Source organism: Chiloscyllium plagiosum, chromosome 19 (genome assembly GCF_004010195.1).
Source record: "Chiloscyllium plagiosum isolate BGI_BamShark_2017 chromosome 19, ASM401019v2, whole genome shotgun sequence".
Classification (NCBI taxonomy): domain Eukaryota; kingdom Metazoa; phylum Chordata; class Chondrichthyes; order Orectolobiformes; family Hemiscylliidae; genus Chiloscyllium; species Chiloscyllium plagiosum.
Genome location: NC_057728.1, coordinates 59,281,293 through 59,304,741, shown reverse-complemented (window position 1 = coordinate 59,304,741; position 23,449 = coordinate 59,281,293). Strand labels below are relative to the sequence as shown.

Here is a 23,449-nt window from a genome sequence, read left to right as displayed (position 1 = left end):
AAAGCACAGCAGGTCAGGCAGCATCCGAGGAGCAGGAAAATCGACGTTTTGGAAAAAAGCCTTTCATCAGGATGCCATTCCTGATGAAGGGCCTTTGCCTGTAACATCGATATTCCTGCTCCTCGGATGCTGCCTGACCTGCTGCGCTTTTCCAGCACAATACTCTTGACTCTAATCTTCAGCATCTGCAGTCCTCACTTCTGCCTGACAGAGTGAAGCATGTCACTGTCGTATGAAAATTTTACGTATTATCTACTTATGAATTCATACCGTGAAACAAAGCTTAACGTATAAATTCCAGATAATCAACTAAACTACAGAATACCATGCAGTGAGAGCACCAATAATTGATTTGCTGAAAGCAGTTTGTTCTGAATTTCATTTTAGATTTAAAGCTGAAGTTTTGTCTAAGAGTGGAGACGAAATTTGGTGAGAAAATGGCTAGGCTTTGGAATCTTGTGCACAATTTACTTTGATTAACAGCTAGATCCTTGTATCTTTCTCCCCAATGTAAGTGTTGACCTGAGCTGTCAGTTTCTGCTTTTGGTGACAGACATTTGAATTGCACACTGCTATCAAATGTCTAAGCAATATGACACACATTCTTACTTTCAAAGTGCACTCCTTCCATTTGAGACACAAAGTTGAAAAGTTTCCACTAAACCACATGACAGCAGTACTTTGAATGTAAATAACTGAATTTGGAAGGGAAATCAAATGAAATAGTGGATTGTCTCACAAGTTCAAACTTTTAGTTCAAGTATGGAACATTCTGTTTGTGCGAAGTTGCAATTCTAATTTCATTGCTTGCCTTATAAGTGAAAGAGTGTATTATGTGTATTATTTTTGCACAATTCACTTCTATAACTACCAATGAGTATTACTGCTGCTGTATGTTGGCTCAGTGGTAAACGCTGTTGCCTCACAGTGCAATAGGACCTGGGTTCAATTCCGGCCTCATACAACTGTCTGTGTGGAGTTTGTATGTTCTCCCCGTGTCTGCGTGGGTTTCCTCCAGGTGCTCCGGTTTTCTTCCACAGTCCAAAGATGTTCAGGTCAGGTGAATTGGCCATGCTAAATTGCCAAAAGTGTTAGGTGCATTAGTCAGGTGGACATGGGTCTGGGTGGGTTACTCTTCGGAGGGTAGTTATGGACTGGTTGGGCCAAAGGGCCTCTTTCCAAACTATAGGGAATCTAATAATCTAACCTAATCTAATCATGTGCAGGTTAGGTGAATTGGCCACGCAAAGTTGTTCTAAAGTGCACAGGCTCGGGTGATTAGCTGTGGGAAAATGCATTGATGGGATAGGTGGTGGATGTGGGTGGGATGTTCTTTGGAGGTCATTGTTCACTCGATGAGCTGAATGGCCTGCTTCCGTACTGTAGAATTCTATCATGGAGGCACATTCAGATGAATATTGAAATGTTCACATCTACCTGTTTCTATCTGTCACTCTTCCCCAGGCATTATGGTTCTTTAGTTCAGTTCCATGTGAAACATTTGTGGTAAGCTCATGTCAAAGGAAATCTGTCTTTATGAAAGTTTTCCAATCTAATTTAGTTCATAAATATGGAATAATGTCTTGGATCATGTGGGTGTATCTATTTGGTTCATTTTGGATTCGGTTAAATGCAGTTAAGGGAAGGCTTGACAGCGACAATTTCCTTAAATATGAGCATTTATTGAGTATTAATAGAAGACGAGATAAGAAAGGAACAGTTATTGTGTAACAATAATGGATGCAAAAGGAGGAAGAGCAAAGCAATGCACTTGAGACTCTTCTGCCTGTCGGGGGCCCCGAGATTGATGGCTGGTCTGGAGGCTGAGATTGTTCCTGGTACAGTCCCAATTCCGGTCCAAGGTGAAGTCCAATGACTTGGAATGAAACCCTCTCTGTTATACAGTGTAACCTGCAGCAAGGCACAGATATAGAAGACAAAACTGCTGGCCTGTTCAGAAAACACAGCTACCGAACAAACAAACTGCACCTGCTGTCTTCAGCCTGATCAGGAATGCTCACTGGGGCTCAATCAAGGTCATGCAGCTTGTTGAGTAACAATTGCAGCCCTTTGGCCCCTCCTAGCAAGGTAGAATAAATTAAAAGACGCCATTGCCATTGTCATCATATTCAGATTATAAGGATTATAAATGGTTCTTCAGCATTGCCAAACAACAATCTTCCTATGAATGTAGTGTTTTGTTTAAACATATAACTTTTATTTTACATTAAAATGTAATAGAATCAGAGTCATAGAGATGTAAAGCCCGGAAACAGACCCTTCTGTCCAACTCATCCATGTCGACCAGATATCCCAACCCAATCTAGTCCCACCTGCCAGCACCCGGCCCATATCCCTCCAAACCCTTCCTATTCATATACCCATCCAAATGGCTTTTAAATGTTGCAATTGTACCAGCCTCCACCACTTCCTCTGGCAGCTCATTCCATGCACGTGCCACCCTTAGGTCTCTTTTATATCTTTTCCCTCTCACCCTAAACCTATGCCCTCTAGTTCTGGACTGCCCCAGAGAAAACACTTTGTCTATTTACCCTATCCACCAAAAGACACAGGAGCAGAAATTAGGCCATTCAGCCCATCATTCTGAACCATTCAATCATGGCTGAACGTTTTCAACCCCATCCAACATTTTCTCACCGTAACCTTTGATTGCCTTGATACTCAAGAACCTTTCTACTTCCATCTGAAATATACCCAATGACCTAGCCTCCACAGCTTCTGTGGTAATGAATTCCACAGATTCACCACTCTCTGGCTGAAGAAGTTTGTCCTTATCTCTGTTCGAAAAGGTCTTCCCTTTACTCTAAGGCTGTGCCCTCGGCTCCTAGGCTCTCCTACCAATCTTCCCAACATCTACCCTGCCCAGGCCATTCAATATTCAGTATGTTACAATTAGATTCCCCCCCCCCCAGCCTTCTAAATTCCACTGAGTATAGACCTAGAGTCCTCAAATATTCCTCATAAGTTAAGCTTTTCATTTCTGGGGCCATTCTCATGAATCTCCTCTGAATATGCCAGTACATCCTTCCTGAAGCACGGGGCCCAAACCGTGCACAATACATAATGTTGATAAGGATCCAAGCATGTATAAAGCTTCATGCAATGAAAGTACAAATCTGGTAATTGCATATTCCTCACAGCCTGCGTATCTTAGAGAGTTTCATAATCAACCTGCTCATAGATGTTATTACACACCGCCGGAGCAGGTGGGTTAAACCTAAGTATCCTGGTTCAGAGGCAGGTACATTACCACTGCACCACAAAAGTTGTAAGCTGTGAATCTTATTTTCCAACTGTTAAAACTAATCATCTGGGAGGGATCAGTCAAATGGATCTCTTTGGAGACAAAGCTCTAACAGGACAAATCTATTGATGGAAATAGCAATCAAGGCAATCACGTAATAAGAACAGAGAAAGCTGGAGAAGCTGGCGATCTGATAGAAGTTTATAAAATAAAAAGGGGTATAGATACAGTTAATGGTAGTTGTCTTTTCCCTAGGATGGGGGATTTCAAGACTAGGGGACACACTTTTAAAGTGAACGGAGAGGGATTTACAAAAACCATGAGGAGAAACCTTTTTACACAGAGGGTAAGTTGCATTTGGAATGAACTTTCTAAGGAGGTGGCAGTTTAAAAGACATTTGAACAAGTAAATGAGTAGGAAAGGTTTGGAGGGACAAGGGCCTGGGGCAGGCAGCTGGGGCTAGTTTAGTTTGGGATTATGTTTGGCATGGACTGGTTGGACCGCAGGGTCCGTTTCCGTTCTGTATGACTCCATGCCTCTAAATCCAGCAGCAGCTGAGGAGGAACACTTCAACAGAGCATTGAATTCCAAAATGCAAAATCTGCCATCCTTACCTAGTCTAGCTTACACTCCAGACCTATAGCAATGTGGTTAACTCTTAACTGCCATCTGAAATGAGGTAGCAAGCCATTCAGCTCAAGGGGAATTAGGGGTGAGGAACAAGCTCTGACCTTGCCAGTGATGCTCACATTCTAAACACAAACAAACAAAGCTTGTGATGTGTAGGGCAACCCTAGTCAGAAAAGACAGAGGAGGAATATTAATCTATCTGCTCCGTGAAGATGCACGTTAAATGCCAACAAAACTTCTGGGACTACTTTGGAAATCTGAAAACCAACCACAAAAAACTTCTCGTGATCTCAATGAATTCTAACAGGGAGAATGACTTGCTTTTCTTTTCGGGAAAACAGAAGTTCTACAGGTGTGTGCTTACTTCTTAATAACGTTTTTAAAAATATATATATAATCTTGTAACTCATCGCTTTGTGCAAATTAACTACCACATTTCCTACATTATACCATTGTCTACCTTTTCAAAGTAAATCATGAGTTATAGAGTGCTTTAAGATTTCCTAAAGTCATGTAAGATCCTTCATTAATGCAAGCCTTTCTTTTTGTAACTTCTCAAAATGGAACATACGGTTTTGTTATCCTTTCTTGAAAGAACGTTTTTCATAATTAACATGTGTGACAGAGGTAATCTAGACTTGAGACATCCATAACATCACATGGACTGGATATTTGTGGAATAAATATCTTGCGAAAAGCAATTTCACATTTAAAATTGGTTGAAACTAAAAGTTTAAAAAGGAACAAGCTCATTTCGAAGTTGATCATGCCACTTTGTGCTGCTAACTGACCATGTAATGAAACGTACTTTGAGACCTGGTCTCAAAGCGAAACTATTTAACTAATTTATTATTTAACTTTAAGCAAATCATTTAGCCAATAGACTTCAAACGAAATACAATTTCACTCCAAGGTGCATATTTTAATCAAATCAGTGAGATTTGGAAGAAAATACAATTGATTAATGTGTTTTTCATTTGAATCCTTAGTCACGATATCAAGAAAGTAACATCAAGCTCCATAAGTCAAGCTAAGATGAAGAAATTAAATGCTAGTTTGCAGACACTATGTTGAATCAATGAAAATAAATTGCTTCCACAGTTGATTGATTACTTTAAATTATTAATTTATTTATGCTTACTTCTATCGGTTATTACTGATTTGGGATATGTGACCCTTACTATTAAGTCTTGCTTATGGTTCATAGATTTAATTGGGCCCAGTATTTCAGTCATTATAACAATAACTGTAAAGTTATTTAAATTTAGAGAATGGCTACCCAAATCCATTGGCAAGCAATTTATATTTAACCTAAAGGAATATTTCTTGAGATAATCTAGCAATGCTGCTTTGTTTTAAAGTCTGCACAAAAATTATGATAGATGAACAACCAAAGTAAATATTTAATATATTTCATTGAATACATAACATGCATGTACGATAGTGTAAAATTATGTCAAAAAACTTAACATGTCCATTTCTTTTTCAAAAATGAGGGCTGTATTAACAGGATAAAATAATAGAAATTTGGAGTTCATTTTTTTATAAAAAAGGAGGGCACAATTGAATTTGCAGTTTTGCAAGTCTCCTGCATGTAGACGAGGGGTCAACATCTGAATGAGTAATGCATTCTTGTTTTGCAATAGTTTTTAATCTATCCTTATGATTAATATTCTAGGAATAACTGGCCCATTCTTAATCAGCAGAAATGAATGTCTGGCGTATTCATTGTGGGATTGGTTGAACAATCAATCATGCTAACAAAATGATCGGCGGACAATTTAACCAAGAAAGTGGCAACAATAATTTATTTTCCCTTTATGAATGAGTTATTTTTTCGGCAGCTGTGAAGCATGTGTAGGACTGTAAGAAGTGAATGATAGATTGTTGACCAGGAGGAGAATCAAGGGTTAAAGGGAAAGGGCAGGAGATCAGACAGAGTCATAGAGTCATAGATGTACAGCATGGAAACAGACCCTTCGGTCCAACCCATCCATGCCAACTAGATATCCCAACCCAATCTAGTCCCACCTGCCAGCACCTGGCCCATATCCCTCCAAACCCTTCCTATTCATATACCCAACCAAATGCCTCTTAAATGTTGCAATTGTACCAGCCTTCACCATATCCTATGGCAACTCATTCCATACACGTACCACCCTCTGTGTGAAAAAGTTGTCCCTTAGGTCTCTTTTTTATCTTTCCCCTCTCACCCTAAACCATGCCCTCTAGTTCCGACTCCCAGGGACTCCCCGACTCCAGGGAAAAGACTTTGTCTATTTATTCTATCCATGCCCCTCATAATTTTGTAAACCTCTATAAGGTCACCCCTCAGCCTCCGACGCTCCAGGGTAAACAGCCCCAGCCAGTTCAGCATCTCCCTGTAGCTCAGATCCTCCAACCCTGGCAACATCCTTGTCAGTCTTTTCTGAACCTTTTCAAGTTTCACAACATCTTTCCGATAGGAAGGAGACCAGAATTGCACACAATATTCCAACAGTGGCCTAACCAATGTCCTGTTCAGCCGCAACATGATCTCCCAACTCCTGTACTCAATACTCTGACCAATAAAGGAAAGCATACCAAACACCTTCTTCACTATCCTATCTATCTGCGACTCCACTTTCAGGGAGCTATGAACCTGCACTTCAAGGTCTCTTTATTCAGCAACACTCCCGAGGACCTTACCATTAAGTGTATAAGTCCTGCTAAGATTTGCTTTGTTGGATTAGCCATGGTCCTATTGAATAGCACAGTAGGCTTGAGAGACCGAACAGCATCCTTCTGTCGTAATGGATGTACCTTAGTACTTTGCACTGTACCTCAGTTGCTTTTTACAGCAAAGATCAACTAAGAAAAGAATATTAATGGTCTTACTCTTGTTACAATTTGAACTTTGAATTCCTATCTTCTCAATCAGGTAATTCAGAATTACTTAATTCCAATTAAATAAATACAAGTTATTTTCTTTAATGTGAATCAAAGGTTAGCTCTTTTAAAAGGCTAAATAGCTTTTCCTTATTTGTTTCCTGTTCTATTTAATGCTTTAGTTGCTGTCTTGATCTCACAGTCATAGCTAAGTAAGCAAATTACTTCACCTTTGTTTGATGTTCATGGTGAACTCTTAATTCGAACATTTTCTCTGAAAACTGGTTGTTTCAGTGTCAGGGTGACCAACCTTCTGCATAATTGTACATTCTCATTGAGAAAATATTGATGAATAACATGTGAAGTGCAGAAGAGGGAGTTACACTGCTATTAGAATGTACAAAAGGGTCTTACTCCAGAAAGAAACGGAGGCTTTGTAACGTTTTTACATTTTGATGTAATCACTTCTTCAGTTGAGTCAGTAGCAAAATGCACAATTTAATTCATGCTACAGAAAATTAACCAATAGAAAAATATCCCTGGCAGATTAAAAATGAAAGACAGTGGAAGGTGGCCTTGCTAAACATTCTTTCATAGACAAGATAGGTAAGAATTTCTAGACAAAAACTGGATTATTGTCAAACTAGTTCGACTTCTATCAACTGGAAAGTACATTGACAATGAAGATATTGATTAATCCAGCAACTAATCTCTTTCAATTAATAGATGAAAGGCCTACGTTTAATGTGAGAAAGGACTTGGTGGTGGTCAACTTTGTGAATCATAGAGTTGAGTATTTATTGTCCCCAGCACAGAACAAGCTCTTTGTGCTTGGTAGCTGATCCTCCACTATGTCAATTGTTATTTTCTATTGAGTTCTAGAATCAGAGAATCCTGGAATTCCTTCCCTAAGGGCATTGTGCGTCAACCTACAGCAGATGGACTGCAGCCGTTCAAGAAGACAGCTCACTCCCCCCACTTTCTCAAGGGGCAACTAGAGATAGGTAATAAATGCTGGGCCCAGCCAGTGACACCCATATCCCACAGATGAATAGTTTTTAATGCAGCGCAGAAGAGGCCCTCTGGTCCATGAAAACTGCACAAAATAACGTTCCCTACCTGCACTCATGCTACTTTCCAGCACTTGGTCCATAGCTCTGAATGTTAGATACGTCAAGAGCTCATTCAAGTTCTTGTTAAAACTGTGAGGCTTCCTACCCCAACTACACCCCCAGTCAATACATTCCAGACTCCTACCATCCTCTGGAGGGTGAGAAGGTTATTTCCTCAACTCCCCTCCAAAACTCCTGCCTTTAACCTTAAAATGATGCCCCCTCATTTTTGACCCTTCAACTAAGGGAATAGTCCTTTCTGTTCATCCCACCCATGCCCCTCATGCCCTTATACATCTTAGCCTACCCTGCGCCAAGGAAAACAAACCAAGCTTATCCACTCTCTCTTCATCGCTGGAATGCTCCATCCCTGGTAACATCCTGGTGGATCTCCCTTGCATCCCCTCCAGCGCAATCACATCTTTCCTACAGTGTGGTGATCAGAACTGCACACAGTGCTCCAGCTGTGGCCTAACCAAAATTCTGTACAGCTCAACATAACCTCTTATAATCAATGATAGACAAATACAGGTATCCCATATGCCTTTGTAACCTATTAACCTGTCCTGCCACCTTCATGGATCTGTGAACAAGCATAGAACATAGAATATAGAACAGTACAGCACATCAACCCGTGATGTTATGAAGAAAACAATCCCAAATTAAACCAATTCCTTCCACTTGTCCTTGGTTCATATCCCTCATTCCTTGTATATTCATGTGCTTATCTATAAGTCCCTTAAACGCCCCTATGGTATCTCCACCACCACCCCTGACAGCACATTTTGGAATGTGCAAAAAAAACTTGCTCCTCATGTCTTCTTTGAACTTTCCCCTCTCACCCTAAATGCATGCCTGCTGGTGAGAGACACCTGAAGATGCCTCTGACTTTCCTAGTGTTCCTGTCATCGGAAAACAGCGGTAATACTTTTAACTTCAAGTCAAGTAAAAGTGACAGTGAAATAAGTTTCTAAAAAGAATCCAAACTATCGCTTTGTGAACTTCAGTGGAAAGAAATCAACCACAGTAAAAAAAAATCAGCTGCTTATTTGCTTTGAGGCTATGTTGCATTCTGATGGAGATTAATTGCATCCTCATGCACTCAAAGTTGCCTGTTAATCCTAAGCATGAAATATATCATTATTTATGGACAGACTCCCAAAGTGTTATTTTCTGAATTAATACCAAGTAGGCTTATTTTAAAACTAAAAAGACTGATTGTTGGAAGACTAGAACATGGAAGTAGAGGAAGAAAAGAATGGGGTAATTGGAGAGAAAAGCAAAACTTACATTTCACAGGATCTCTCTAGTGTGCAAGCAGGTCATTTAGCCCATTGAGTCCAAACCATCCCTCTGAAAAGCACCTCGCCCAGACCAATGCACTCCCCCTTCCATCCTATCCCTGTAACCCTGCATTTTCCTTGGCAAATCTACCTAACCTGCACATCTTTGCATTATGGGAGGAAACCAGAGCACCTGGAGAAAACCCACACAGACACAGAGAGAATGTGCAAACTCCACACAGAGTCGCCCGAGGCTGGAATCAAACCCAAATCCCAGGTGCTGGGAGGCAACAGTGCTGCCAATATAGTACAGTTTTGCCTCAGGATATTATGAAAACTGTTTGTATCCAGTTAAGTATAATCAGTTCTTCTACAATGCAATGGCTGTGTTCTTGTGCAATCCTGCATTATAGAAAAATTGTGCTTTAGAAACAGTGCTTAAAGGGTTGGTAATGTAATCGCGTTACAGCCAACACATGTTTTAGAAGTTCGCACAGTACTGTCATGTTGTCAGAAATTTCCCAACTAATTCCCTCCCTAAAGACATTGTGGGTCTACCTACAGCACATGGACTGCAGTGATTCAAGAAGGCAGCTCACTATCATCTTCTCAAGGGCAACTAGAAATGGGCAATAAATCGTAGACCAGCCAATGAGTGAATTTAAGAAAAAAAATACACTTCAATGTGGTTTTTTAAAATGTGTCTACAGGATGTGGATATCACTGATCAAAACAGTATTTATGGCCCATCTTTAATTACCCAGAGGGTAGGTAAGATTCAACCATATTGCTGTGGATGTGGTGTCACCTGTAGGCCAGGCGAGGCTGACTTATTTAAAAAATGAAAGAACTATGGATGCTGGAAATCAGAAACAAAAACAGAAGTTGCTGGAAAAGCTCAGCAGGTCTGGCAGCATCTGTGGAGAGAAATCAGAATTAATGTTTCAGGAGTGGTGGCCCTTCCTCAGGCTGAGCTATTTCCCTCCCTGAAGGAATCAGCTGGGCTTCCCCTGACAATCAGCAAGAGTTTTATGGTCATTATTAGACTCTTACTCCCACATTTTTATTGAACTCAAATTCTGTCATAGCAGGATTTGAACCTGGTTACTAGATTAATAGTCTAGTGATAACACCATTAGACCAACACAGCCCCTGAAGCTACAATAGATTTTTTTTTTCCTTCTTTGGGGCAAATTTCTGCTGTGCCCCCCGAATTACCCTCAGAAACTCCAGCAATTGCTGCTCCACCATCTTCCCTGCTTGGCTCCCCTTCCAATCATCTCTGGCCAGCTCCTCCCTCCTGTCTTTGTAGTTACTTTTACTCAATTGTAATACCATTACATTCCAGTTTCTCCCCCTCAAACTGCATGAGTTCTTTCAGTTTAAGCTACCTAATCAAGTCTGACTCGTCACCAAATCCAGAATTGCCTGCTCCCTAGTGGGGTCTCCCACAAGCTGCTCCAAACAGCTGTCTTGTAGACATTCCAGAATTCCTTTTCTTGAGATCTGCTGCCAACCTGATTTTCCCAGTACATCTGCATATTGAAGTCCCCTGTGATTATTGTACTAGTGTCCCCCTTATATGCCTTTTCTTTCTTTGGCTTTATTGACTGCCCCATTTCCTGATTACTGCAAGAACTCCCATCAGGGCCATTTTTCCTTTGCAGTTCCTCAACTGTACCCACATAGATTCTATGTCTGCCGACTCTACATCCCTTCTCAATGTGAATTTAATTTCACTTCTTACTAACAATCCAACCCCACCCCGCTGCCTGTCCTGTTGATAGGACATGTGCCCTTGGGTATTAGTTCCCAGCCCCTGATCCCCTTGCAGCCACGTCTCTGTGATACCCACAACATCTTACCTACCAATTTCAATTGACACAACAATTTCATTTACCTTAATTTGTATACTGCCTGCATTTAAGTACAACACCCTTAATCTGGCATTGACTGCTCCCCTCTCACAGCTGTCCCCTTATCTGCTGCGCCTGAAGTTAGATTCCTGACCTCTTCCATACTTTCTGTCTTATTACTTGTTTTGGAAACTTGGACAGCCTCCACTGAGCCCTCTCCCTCCCTTTAACTTTTTCTATCATTTGCCATGCAACTGAACCCAACCGCCCCCCCCCCCCCCCCTCCCCACTACTATTTAGCTTTAAGCCCTATCCACAGCCTTCACTGGGACTCTGGTCCCAGATTGATTCAGGTAGAGCCCAATCCATTGGAACAGCTCTCTCCTTCCCCAGGACTGGTGCCAGTGTCCCAGGAATTTAAAGGCACTTCTCCCACACCAATCTTTGAGCTACATATTTACCTCTTTAATCTGGTTAACCCTGTGCCAATTTGCTCATGGCTCAGGTAGTAATCCGGAGATTATTACATTTTTGGTTCCACTTTTTAATTTAGCCCCTAGTTACTCATATTCCCTCAGCAAAACCTCCAATCTCTTTTTACCAACACAGCTGGATTGTTCCCCTCCACTCCAAGTTGCTCTGCAGCCCAGATGAGATGCCCCGAATCTGGGCACCAGGCAGACAACACAGCCTTCAGCACTCTCGATCCTGGCCACAGAGAATGGTGTCCATTCCTCAGGCCATACTATCTCCAATTACAGCTACATCTCTCTTTTCTCTCCCTTCCTGAATGGCTCCCTGTACCATGCTGCGATGGTCAGATTGCTCATCCTCCCTATGCTCCCACTCTCATCCACACAGGAAGTAAGAATCTCAAACCTGTTCAACAAGCTCAAGAGCTGAGGCTTCTTCATCACTACCTCCTGGATCCTTCTACCTGCCTCACTGGTAGTCACACCATCCTGTCACTGACCATTCAACAAATGTGAGGTGGTTAATCCAAAGGGTGTAACTGCTTCCTGAAACACAGCATCCAGGTAACTCTCCTCCTCCCTGATGTGTTGCACTGTTTGAAGCTCAGACTCCAGCTCATTGACTCTGAGCCGGAGTTCCTCAAACAACCAACACTTGCTCCTGATGTGGTCAGTATGAACCACAATGGCGTCCACCAGCTCCCACACCATGCAGTTGCAACACATCACCTGGCCCAGCATCTCTATTTTATTTACTTAGTTCTGAATTTGAATTTTAAAAATGTTGTACTCTTCATTTTTAGCCTGAAAATATTTCCCCTCTTTACCTTCACTCTAAAAATAACAAAAAGCCAAATTAGAAGCTATCTTCAAATAATTAATTTTTGGTTTACTGGGGATGTCACTCTTTTGTACTGGCTCCTTGATTCTGGGCTTCAATTAAAAAGAAACCCTACAAACTGCTGACCAAAATAGAAACAAGCAAAAAAGCACCTTTTCCCCTCTACACCGAATTTCCTAGTTGCACTTGGGTTGTGTCTCACTCCGGATATGGTCTCTCCCTGCTGGCTGTGCAAAGTTTACTCAAAGATCTAATGTCTTTCACAGTCAGTGAATCCCCTTTGAGATATAATTGCTGTTGTTAAGAGCATTTTGGCTGGTCTATTTGTCTGCATATCAAGGTCTCACAAACAACAACGAGAAAAATCTCCAGATAATCTGCTTTGATGAGTCTTTTCGAGAGATAGATACAGGATATCTCCTCTGCTCCTTGAATAATGTAAAGGGAGTTTTTACTCCCATCTGAACAGGTCGAATGGGCTTTTGTTAATATGATAAATGACAGACATCAACTCTGCCATTTCACTGTTACTGCAATGATGAAGTGAAGGGACAGAATAGATCACATGATGAAATCCTGGAGTGAGATATGACTCTGTGACTGTCCAAATCAGAAGTAAAAGTACTGCCTTCAAGACAAGCTAACAGCTTTAGCTACAAGTGTGTCAATTTGGCTTGGTTTGAGGATTAGAATTAAAGGATCATAAGAATCAGAACAGAAGTAGGAAATTCAGCCCATCACTCTTGTTCTACTCTACAACAAGATCATGGCTGTGGTTTCCTGCCCAACTCCTATAACTCCCTTCTCTAGTAAGCAAATTTCTAACCCAACCTTTGATGACGCAGTTTCCATTGCCCACAGGAAAATGAATTCCATTGGCTAACGACAGCAGTATGGAAACAGCACTCAGTCTCACCTTGAGTCTTAAGCTCTCAAGGGGTTTCTTTCCCTGCTGAGGCCTGGTTCAGGGAGTCAATAAAACCTTCAAGCACAACAACGTCTCTACTTCCTCAAGAGGCTAAGGAAATTTGGGATGCTCACAAAGATGCTATCAATTTTTATAGATGCACCATAGAAAGCATCTATCCAGATGCATCACAGCTTGGTATGGTAACTGCTCTGCCCAAAACTACACAGTTGTGAACACAGCCCAGTCCATCACACAGATGAGGCTTCCATCTACTGATTCCATCTACACTTCCTGCTGCCTCGGGAGAGCAACTAACAGTTTTAAAGCCTGTACAAACAAATTAAAGAACAGCATCTTCCCGGCTGTTATCAAACTTATGAATAGATCTCTCAAATGTAGATTCTGATCTCTCTCTCTGCACCTGCTCCGCAGCTGTAACACTGTACGCTGCACTTTGTTCTGCTACCGTGATGCACTTTGTGTGATACGACCTGCCTGTGTAGCACGCAAAACAGCTTTTTTCTCTGCATTGCAGGAGGTGATGACCTTGTGGTATTGTTGCTGGCTTGCTAATCCAGAGACCCAGGTAATGTTCTGGGGAACTGGGTTTGAATCCTGCCACAGTAGATGGTGCAACTTGAGTTTTAATAAAAAACAAATCTGGAATTAAAGAGTCTAAAGGTGGCCATGAATTGATTGTTGGAAAAATCCCATCTGGTTCACTAATGCCATTTAGGAAAGGAATCTGCTGTCTTTAGCTGGTCTGGTCTACGCGTGTCTCCAGACCCACAGCAACATGAATGACTCTTAAATGTCCCCTGGGCATATTGGGAAAGGACAATAAATGCTGGGTAACCAGTGAAGCCCTTGACTGTACATGAATAAAAGAAAATGTGACACCAGTATATCAAAATGCCTGGTAGGTATGAATTTTCCAGGGTGTGGCTGTGGAGTAAAGGGTTAATATAAGTCAGTCAGTGATGCTAAATAATGGTTTGAACTTGACTTAATTAGCAGAAGAAGGAAGGTTAGAGAGAATAACTAGAGACAGAAATAGTTGATTGTTACTGGGGCTGTTGTCAATGTATATCTTACCAATAAAGGTTGGAATTACTTTATCATGATTAATAGGCTAAAGCATACCAAACTTTAAAGTTAAAACAACATGCAACATTTACCAACCAAACCAGCACTGTGAGGACTGGACACACCAAGACAGACCACTTCATGGCAGTAGCAGCCCCTTCTATGATCACCACAATCCAAAACCAGTCATGCAGTGAATTTTCCAGGTAGATACCTGCTTCTCGGATGCTGCCTGACCTGCTGTGCTTTTCCAGCACCACTCTAATCTAGACTCTGATCTCCAGCATCTGCAATCCTCACTTTCACCAAGGAGAATGATCAGGTCGTTGACAGTGGCTTTAGCACTTGCTCCTTTTAGTAAATTTCCCACCTAGCCATCAGGCTTGAGCTGGTTCATTGATCTCTCATTCTGTTTTGATTGAGTGTGATTTGTGGGTCAGGTTGATGCTGCATCCTGACGTTTGCTTGGCAATCACTCTCAAGATCTCTCTGAATGCAAGCTACTAGTGATGTAAGAATAGGCAAGGTGACCAGCAGTAGCACTCAGGAGAATAGGCAAGGTGACCAATCACAGCACTGGCGAGAATAAGTTAGGTGACCAGTTACAGCACTCATGAGAATGCAATATACATGTAAGATAAACATTCCACATCATCAGCCTTCATGGGAGCACTCTCTCCAATCACCCATCATCCATCCCATTCAGTCAAATAAACTCTGTGGTTGGCCAGAATCAATTAATGGAGGACTATAGCATTAGAACATCCCAAACTATTTTCAGTATCTGCTGGGAGGGTTCTGATAGTCCCTCAAGCTTCCACAGAAAGTTGGAAAGCCCATCTGTAACCCATTATCTGAAAGGTTGTTGAGAGCCAGTTCAATAATGATTTTCAAAAAGGATCTGACATACACTTTAATCTGAAGATATTTACAGAGCTATGAATAAAGAGTAATGGAGTGGAGCTTCATAGACATCGCTTTCCAAGAACTAGCACAGACATGATGATGACAAACCAAGTTGATGTGCATCACAATATATTTTTGGGATCAGGTACCATTGCCAGTAAGATATAGTCTGAGTGCTGCCCTGTGTGTTAGCTCACATAACTTATACCACAAGTTGCAAACTCATTAAGACAGATGTCTTAAAGTTTATTAACAACACTAAGTGTTAACATTATGATAATGTCATATACGTATACACATTGGACCTGTGTTTACTGTACACCTCATCAACATAACTCACTAACTGACCATGTCAAACTAGCGAGTTTTGAGAAGATTTGTAGCTCAGGTTGAGGTTTTGGATGTAGGCTTGCTTGCTGAGCTGAAAGGTTCATTTCCAGATGTTTCGTTACCTTACTAGGTAACATCTTCAGTGGACCTCAGGCGAAGCAATGCTGAAAATTCCTGCTTTCTACTTATATGTTTGGGTTTCTTTGGGTTGGTGATGCCATTTTCTGTGATGATGTTATTTCCTGTGGTGGAGTCACTTCCTGTTCCTTTTCTCAGGGAATGGTAGATGGGGTCTAACTCGATGTGTTTGTTGATAGAGTTCTGGTTGGAATACCATGCTTCTAGGAATTCTCGCGCGTGGCTTTATTTAGCTTCTCCGAGGATGGATGTATTGTCCCAGTCGAAGTGGTGTCCTTCCTCGTCTGTATGTGAGGATACTAGTGAGAGAGGGTCATGCCTTTTTGTGGCTAGTTGATGTTCATGTATCCTGGTGGCTAGTTTTCTGCCTGTTTGTCCAATGTAGTGTTTGTTACAGTCCTTGCATGATATTTTGTAAATGACATTAGTTTTGCTCATTGTCTGTATGGAGTCTTTCAAGTTCATTAGCCGCCGTTTTAGTGTGTTGGTGGGTTTGTGGGCTACCATGATGCCAAGGGGTCTGACTAGTCTGGCAGTCATTTCTGGGATGTCTTTGATGTAGGGGAGAGTGGCTAGGGTTTCTGGATGTGTTTTGTCTGCTTGTTTGGGGTCGTTGCTGAGAAATCAGTGGACTGTGTTCATTGGGTACCCATTCTTTTTGAAAACATGATATAGGTGATTTTCCTCTGTTCTGCGTAGTTCCTCTATGCTGCAGCGTGTGTTGGCTTGTTGAAATGAGCAAAATTAACGTCATTTACAAAATATCATGCAAGGACTGTAACAAACACTACATTGGACAAACAGGCAGAAAACTAGCCACCAGGATACATGAACATCAACTAGCCACAAAAAGACATGACCCTCTCTCACTAGTATCCTCACATACGGATGAGGAAGGACACCAGTTCGACTGGGACAATACATCCATCCTAGGACAAGCCGAACTAAGACACGCATGAGAATTCCTAGAAGCATGGCATTCCAACCGGAACTCTATCAACAAACACATCGAGTTAGACCCCATCTACCACCTCCTAAGAAAAGGAACAGGAAGTGACTCCACCACAGGAAATAACATCACCACAGGAAATGGCATCACTAACCCAAAGAAACCCAAACATATAAATAAAAAGCAGGAATATTTAGGAATTGCTTCACATGAGATCCACTGAAGATGTTACGTAGTAAGGTAACGAAATGTCTGGAAATGAACCTTTCAGCTCAGTGAGCAAACCTACATCCTATATCCATTGCACTTAGAATGGCTGAAGACTAGGTGTGTAGTGACACAGTTGAGCATCACATGTTATGAGTCATCTAACTTTCTCAAAATGAGCTCTTGTAGGACCATGGTAGTGTCCCTACCTCTAAGCCAAGAATTTCATGTTCAAATCCCATCTGCTACAGAAGTGTCTAGCACCAAGTAAACAGCTATTCTAATCCAAGCTCCGCAATGGTAAACAATCACTAGGAGGACAGAGGGAATGCTACAAGGACACTCTGAAAACCTCACTAAATAAATGCACCATGTGGGAATCACTTGCTTTCTAACTCACAAACTGAAGATGAAGCATCCGTAAAAATACAAATCATTTTGAATGTCACTGAGAGGAGCACATCAAGTCATACAGCATGGAAACAGACCCTTCGGTCCAACTCATCCATGTCAATCAGACATCCCAAACTGACCTAGTACCATTTGCCAGCATTTGGGCCATATCCTTCTAAACCCTTCCTTTTAAATGTTGTAAGTGTACCCATCTGCACCACCTCCTCTGGCAGCTCATTCCACTAGCACACCACCCTCTGTGTGAAAAATTTGCCCCTTAGGTCCTTTTGATTTCCCTCATGATTTTATAAACCTCTATAAGGTCATCCTCTCAGCCTCTGATGCTCCAAGGGAACAGGCCCCAGACTATTCAACCTCTCCCTTTAACTCAAGCCCTCCAGAGCCAGCAACATCTTGTCAATCTTTTCTGCGCAAGTTTAACAATGTCCTTCCGATAGAAGGACAACCAGAATTGCACGTAGTATTCCAAAAGTGGTCTCATCAATATCCTGTACAACCTCAACATGACATCCCAACTCCTATAGAGTCATGGAGATATACAGCATGGAAACATACCCTTCAGTCCAACATGTCCATGCTGAACAGATATCCAAAATTAATCTAGTCCCATTTATCAGCATCTGGCTCAGATCCCTCTAAACACTTCCTATACATATACCCATCCAGATGCCTTTTAAATACTGCAATTGTACCAGCCTCCACCACTTCCTCTGGCAACTCATTCCACCCACGCGGCACGGTGGCTTAGTAGTTAGCACTGCTGCCTCACAGTACCAGGGACCCGGGTTCAATTCCTGCCTCGGGCAACTGTCTGTGTGGAGTTTGCACATTCTCCCCGTGTCTGCGAGGGTTTCCTCCCACAGTCCAAAGGTGTGCAGGTTAGGTGAATTAGCCACGCTAAATTGCCTGTAGTGTTAGTTGCATTAGTCAGGAGGGAAAGGATCTGCGTGGGTTGGTGTGGACTTGTTGGGCCGTATAGCCCATTTCCACACTGGAGAGAATCTAATCCTCTGCATGCAAAATGTGCCCCTTCGGTCCCTTTTAAATCTTTCCCCTCTCACCTTAAACCTATGCTGTTTCCCCTCTCACCTTAAACCCCCCCCTTTGGGGGGGTAGGTATAGGACAGATGTTAGGGGTAGGTTCTTTACTCAGCGAGTCGTGAGTTCATGGAATGCCCTGCCAGTAGCAGTGGTGGACTCTCCCTCATTATGGGCATTTAAGCGGGCATTGGATAGGCATATGGAGGATAGTGGGCTAGTGTAGGTTAGGTGGGCTTGGATCGGCGCAACATCGAGGGCCGAAGGGCCTGTACTGCGCTGTATTCTTCTATGTTCTATGTTCTATGCCTTCTAGTTTTGGACTCCCCTAGCCTGGGGAAAAGACCTTGGTTATCCATGCCCCTCGTGATTATATAAACCTCTAGAAGGCCACCCCTTAGCCTCCAACGCTCCAGGGTAAACAGCCACTTAATCTTCTGACCAAGGAGGAGAAAGTGAGCACTGCAGCACTGGAGAGTCAAAGAGTGTGGTGCTAGAAAAGTACAGCAGGTCAGGCAGCATCTGAGGAGCAGGAGAATCGATGTTTCAGGCATTAGCCTTTCATCTGGAATGATGGACATTCTTGGAAGAGGCTCCGCGGTAAGGTTAGAATCCACTCGGAGAAAGTGAGGACTGCAGACCCTGGGGATCAGAGTCGAAGAGTGCTGGGGCTGGAAAGGCACAGCCAATCAGGCAGCATCTGAGAGCTCTTCATGAAGAGCTTCTGCTCAAAACGTCCATTCTCCTGCTCCTCAGATGCTGCCCCTCACCCCTCCAGAGTGGAAACAAGCCATCCCTTGACCCCTGAGGAACTGCCAACAAAGCAGAAAGCAGAAGACCAGGTGGAATGGGGAGGGCTTAAAAACAATCTAGCTTTCTTAAAGTTTGCCTTGTCCATAGAACAACAGCAATGACCGCCTCCTGCGCTGAGTTATTTCCTGCAGAGCTGGAAGACAAAGCATTTGCTGTTCCTGAGACCGTTGTTGTGTTGCTGCTGAATTGAATGCGTCAGGAGTTTTTTTTTGGAGAACACCAGTAACCTCTGATATGCCTGAGCATGTGCACACACATAAATGAAGCCTTTGCTGGGAAATAAATAAATGCCTCCCCTTCAGACACAGGACGGCTTTGTAGTCGGCGGGTAGACTGTGTGACATTGATAACGCTTCCTTGGAATTGGCGCTTTCATCATTGAGGGCAGATCCCAGAAAAGGGAGGAGTTGGGACATGTTGGTGGTGGAAGGAGGAGAGAGAGAGAGAGAGATGGGGAGGAGGGGATGGGGGAAGAGAGAACACAATTGAGGGGAGGGGAAAAAAGTGCCGGGCAGTGGAGGGAGCCATCATCTTTTTAACGTCAACGTTTCTCGTCAGCGCATCAATTGGGATAGAGGGATAAGGGGGACGCTGGCGGACATCCCCCCTTTGTATAACGCGACACAGGTAAGGGCTGGGAGTGGGGAATGGAGAGAGAGGCAGAGACAGGCAGAGGGAGAGGGGAGATGCTGTTAACTTCTCTGTCTGGGTAACCCCCCCCACCACCCCCTTGCTTCAGGTCCCCTCTGGAGAGGTGGTGAATTTCATCTCCTACCTTGTTAGTATCAGGGAAGGTCAGAGCGCCTCCTGGAAATTCCTACCCCCGCTACTTCATGTGTGTGTGTAGAGGACACTGGAAATAGACAAATTCAACCCTGGGATAATCCCCTTGTCGTAAACGTACTGTCCCAGATGGGCGCCCGAACCCAATTCTAAATCCCAATTCTCCTATTGTGAGTCAAAGAGGCTTTGACTTTGTGAACCATCTGCTGTTTTACTGCCAGCCTCTGCTCGGGATTAATAATGTGTCTGCGTGGTGTACACACACATTTTATTTCTTTGCATTTTCGCTGCAAAAAGAGAACTTTACATATTCTGTGGACAATATCCCCTTTAATCGCGTGATACATTCATGACCGTGTTACTATTTCTGTGTGGGTGGGTGTTTGAAAATGAATGGATGAGGTGAACCCTTACTGTACAGAGGTGTGTGTTATTACTGCTGAGTCCATCCCCACCATCTGCAGCGTCAGAGTGGGCAGGGCAGCAGCTCTGGGAGCTGGTTTGCTGTTTAGCAGTGAGATCATATCGCTCTATTCCCCTCTTGCATGGTATCATTCCACCGCCTCAGCTCACAAGACACAAGCGTGATTGTTGTGCCGGGCGGGTAAGGATTGAGTCGATCTTCACACATGATACTTCAGATTATTCTCTCCTACACAAGAAAAGCAGCCAGCAATGTTTAGTTTTCTGTTTAATGAATGTCCATCATTGAGGAGGACTGGTTTTGTAGCATTTGGTTTTGAAAATAAAAGCAGGAATGCTGTAGATCAGAAACAAAAGCAATTTGCTGGAAAAGCTCAGCAGGTCTGGCAGCATCTGTGGAGAGAAGTCAGAGTTAACGTTTCAGGTTGAGTAACTCTTGTGACTGTACAAAGTTAAAAATCACACAACACCAGGTTATAGTCCAACAGGTTTATTTGGAAGCACTAGCTTTTGGAGCGCTGCGCCTTCATCAGGTGGTTATGGAGTACGCTACATTACTCCACAGCCACCTGATGAAGGAGCGCCTTCAAATAAACCTGTTGGACTATAACCTGGTGTTATGTGATTTTTTTTAACTTGCTGCACCCCAGTCCAACACTGCAGCTGCAAATCTATGACTGTAAGAGTCAACCACATTGCCCTGGGTCTAAAGTTACATGCGGACCAGGCTAAGAATTTGTGATAAAACAGGTAAAGTTGCCTTCAGGCTATTCTCTTATTAGAGAGAGATGGCCATGTGACCCAAAACATTAACGCTGATTTCTCTCCACAGTCCTGCTGAGCTTTTCTAGCAATCCTAGCAATTTCTGTGCTTTTAGTTTTGAAAGTGGATTGTCCCTCAGTGTCAGGTTAAGACCGTTTTGATTGTGAATTCTCCTTCCCCTCACCTTGGCATTCTCCCTCAAATCCAGTTGGCATTGTTTTTTACTGATTCATAAACATATAGAAAATAGGTGCAGGAGTAGGCCATTCGGCCCTTCGAGCCTGCTGCACTGTTCAATCCGGTCATGGCTGATCATGCAATCTCAGTATCCCACTCCCACTTTCTCCCCACGCCCCTTCGTTCCTTTAGCCGCAAGGGCCACATCCAGCTCCCTCTTGAATATAACGAGCAAACTGACCCCCAGCAACCTTCTGTGGCAGAGAATTGTTGTAGATGTTCGTGGTTAGGACAATATCTATCATCCATTCCTATTTGCCCCAGAGAGCAGTTAGTACCCAGGATGGGGGAGTCCAGGGCATAGGTTTAGGGTGAAAGGGAAAAGATTGAAAAGGGACCTAAAGGGCAACATTTTCACACAGACGGCGGTGTGTGTATGGAATGAGTTGCCAGAGGAAATGGTGGAGGTTGGTACAATTACAGCATTTGAAGGGTGTCTGTATGGGTATATGAATAGGTTGGGTTTAGAGAGATGGAGCCAAACGCTGACAAATGGGACTAGATTAAGTTAGGATATCTGGTCAGCATGGATGCCGCAGGGTATGTTTCCATGCTGTACAGCTGTATGACTCTATGATTGTAAGAGTCAACCACATTGCCTAGGGTTAGTTGTGGGCCAGACTAAGAATATGGGATAGAAAAGCTAAAGTTGCCTTAAAGCTACTCTCTTACTAGAGAGAGCGAGCTAGTGGTGGTTTCACTTGAGGGTCACCACGTGTCAGCAAGTGGAAAGGTTGAGAATGAGTTTCACAGTTACCTCAGCTGGATGTTGGGTTTGAGCCCACACTGTCAGTGTCACCTTGCATCTCAAGTGAGCCTTCCAGCCAAGTGAGTTAAGTGGACCCCAATCTGACATGTAGGTTTTACATAAAGGATGTTAGTGAACAATTGACAGGAGTTACTTGGTCATCATTTGGCTAGTTTCCCAGCTTCAGATGTTTTATTGAAATCAAATTTCATCATCTGCCATGGTGGGGTGCAAATTCATATCCCCAGAATAATTGCCTGGCCCTCTGGATTATTTATAGAGTGACATTACAACATTACCTCCCTTGTATTATTTACAAATGTTTAATGACTTTGTTGGACTTTCATAAAAGACAGTAAGATGTATTAGCAGAATTCACTGTGTCTGCCATTCAATGAGATCATGGCTGATCTGATAATCCTCACCTCCATGTTCCCTGCCCTTTCTCCATAATCCCTAGAATCCAATTCTAATTAAAAATCTATCTTTGGCTTAAAAATGCTGAAATGACCCATCCTCATCATCCCTCCCCAGGAGAGGATTTCACCGATTCATTACCATCTGAGAGAAGAAATTTCTCCTTATCCCTGTCTTAAAAAGGCGCCCCCTTATCCTGAGATTAAGCCCTCTTGTCGTAGACTCTGTCACAAAGGGAAACAACCTTTCCATACCTGCCCTGACAAATCCTCTAAGAATTTCTGTTTCAATAAGGTCACTGCATTTATTTCAATGCAAGGGGCCTAACAGAGAAGAACATGGGACTGGGATATCATAGCAATTCAGAAACATGGCTCAGGGATGGGCAAGACTGGCAGCTAAATGTTCCAGGATACAATTGCTACAGGAAAGATAGAAAGGGAGGCAAGAGAGGAGGAGGAGTGGCATTTTTGATAAGGGATAGCATGACAGCTGTGCTGAGGGAGGATATTCCTGGAAATACATCCAGGGAAGTTATTTGGGTGCAACTGAGAACTAAGAAACGGATGATCACCTTATTGGGATTGTATTTTTTGACCCCCTAATAGAGGGAAATTGAGAAACATACTTGTAAGGAGATCTCAACTATCTGTAAGAATAATAGGGTAGTTATGGTAGGCGATTTTAACTTTCCAAATATAGACTGGGACTGCCATAGTGTTAAAGGTTTAGATGGAGAGAATTTCTTAAGTGCAGACAAGTCAATTTTCTGATTCAGTATGTGGATGTACCTACTAGAGAAGGTGCAAAACTTGATTCTGGATCAGTGGTGCTGGAAGAGCACAGCAATTCAGGCAGCACCCGAGGACAGGCAAAATCGACGTTTCGGGCAAAAGCCCTTCATCAGGAATAAAGGCAGAGAGCCTGAAGCGTGGAGAGATAAGCTAGAGGAGGGTGG

General features: G+C 42.8%; 1 protein-coding gene and 1 long non-coding RNA gene across 2 annotated transcripts in view; one reads left to right on the top strand and one right to left on the bottom strand.

Moving 5' to 3' along the window:
* Window positions 1-19,974, bottom strand: part of LOC122559861 — an 85,134-nt gene extending 65,160 nt beyond the window's left edge. Inside the window, exon 1 of the long non-coding RNA XR_006314576.1 lies at window positions 19,896-19,974. This is a non-coding gene — a long non-coding RNA (uncharacterized LOC122559861). The remainder of the gene's footprint in view (window positions 1-19,895) is intronic.
* The window catches only part of LOC122559860 (monocarboxylate transporter 2-like), a 189,498-nt gene continuing 185,645 nt past the window's right edge, over window positions 19,597-23,449 (top strand). The window contains exon 1 of the mRNA XM_043709985.1: window positions 19,597-19,747. The gene's annotated coding sequence lies outside the window, so the exon portion shown is untranslated. The remainder of the gene's footprint in view (window positions 19,748-23,449) is intronic.